This window comes from Mustela erminea, chromosome 3, assembly GCF_009829155.1.
Source record: "Mustela erminea isolate mMusErm1 chromosome 3, mMusErm1.Pri, whole genome shotgun sequence".
Classification (NCBI taxonomy): domain Eukaryota; kingdom Metazoa; phylum Chordata; class Mammalia; order Carnivora; family Mustelidae; genus Mustela; species Mustela erminea.
The window spans coordinates 6,403,653-6,405,489 of NC_045616.1; the positions used below are offsets into that span (position 1 = coordinate 6,403,653).

The 1,837-nt window shown below is 36.8% G+C and overlaps 1 pseudogene; it reads right to left on the reverse strand.

Moving 5' to 3' along the window:
- Nucleotides 1-704: 704 nt before the first annotated feature.
- LOC116585767 lies at nucleotides 705-1,622 on the reverse strand (annotated as a pseudogene).
- Between the last annotated feature and the right edge of the window lie 215 nt (nucleotides 1,623-1,837).

Below are 1,837 nucleotides of genomic sequence, written 5' to 3' on the forward strand. Positions count from 1 at the left end.
ATTAAGTAACTAGAATTTAAATAAAGACTTGAAAAATATTACTATAAACATATGTATCTCTATACAGAAAAGTTACTTTTTTATATCTTTGTCTTACACTAGATTTCAAGGACACAGGTGGTGTTGAAAATGCCATATAATAGGCTTGAGTTAGAAGAGGGGAAGCAGATGGACAACAAAGTACTTTTCCCCCCTTCTTTTTCCTTGTGAGATGAAATCAACATAACTTAAAATTAAACACTAAACATGTACAATTTAGTGGCATTTAATACATTCTCAATGCTATACAGATATCACCTACCTTTGTCTATTTTCTTTCATTTGAGAATGCATTATACATATTTTTTCATGTGACATTTTGCATATTGATTTTCCTAAGAGTTACCATACAATTAGTTTGTCTGGGAGAGCAAAACTTATCTCTCATGTCCCTACATGCTTGCTACAGGAAAAGGAATGCCCAATAGAATGACAGATATAAAAGCATGTATCTTTCCAATCCCGAGAAGAACTATTCTGGTTTTGCTATCCACTTGGTCTGGACAAGGAGGATGCTTCTTAGTATAACTTTAATGAATACAATGATATTTTTTAATGATAATTTGTACTCTACAGATCCAATGTTATTACCAGATTATGTAATGGATTGTTTGTATGATTATGTCAGTGAATGCATAACTCATGATGTCTGTGATATTAACTCTTCATATTGATAAATTGTATGTGTCCATTATCAATTTCCTTAGTGCCATTTTCATATCTTTATTTCTCACACTGTAAATGAGGGGGTTCATGATGGGTGGCACCATAGTATAGAATACATAAACTAGCAAGTCTAAAAGTGATGGATATTTGGGCAAGGGATATAAATAGGCAAAAAAGCCAAAAGAGAGAAACAGAGTCACAACAAGGAGGTGAGGCAGGCATGTGGATATGGCTTTGTGCCTTCCTTCTCTGGAAGGCATTCTCAGCACATTGGAAAATATATAAATGTAAGAAATATCAATAAACACAAAACAGTCCAAATATTACACTAGACTGAGCCCAATGACTACTAATTCCCCAATGTTATATGAACAGGCAAGAGAGAGCAGTTGTGGGACATCACAGAAGAACTGATGAATTTCAGGAAGCCCACACATGGGTATGGAAAAGGTAGAAGCTGTATGAAGAATTGCATTGAGACCGGCACTGACCCATGAAGTGGTGGCCATCTGCATACAGGTTCTGTGGCCCATGATGATGTCATATCTGAGAGGATAGCGATCATAGGACATGACTGTGAGTAGTGCTATTTCTGTACTGGCTAATAGAAAGAAGAAAAACACTTAGGAAACACATCCAAGTAATGAAATTGTGTTGTGATTCATTAGAGAGTTCAGGATGGATTTGGGGACAGTGATGGAAATAAGGCATAGATCTAGAAAGGACAAGTTCTTTAAGAAGAAGTACATAAGGGTGTGGAGCTGATGATCCTTGGTGGTAAGGGTGATGATGAGAAGATTCCCCAGTAGAACTACCAGGTAAATTAGCAAAAATAGTACTGCTTGTAAGACCTGGATTTCCCTAACATCAGAGAAGCCCATGAGGAAAAATGTTCTCTCAGAAGGGAAGTTGTCCATTTCTCTGTATGTTTAATCAGTTACTCTAAAAAATAAATCAGAGGGGAAGACAAACCATGAGAGATTGTGAACTCCAAGAAAACAAAACAAAACAATGACAACAACAACAAAATGGAAGGTTTTGGAAGGGAGGGGATGGGGGTATAGGTGAGGCTGGTCGTGGGTATTAAGGAGGGCAGGTATTGCATGAAGCACTGGGTGTGGTGTATAAATAA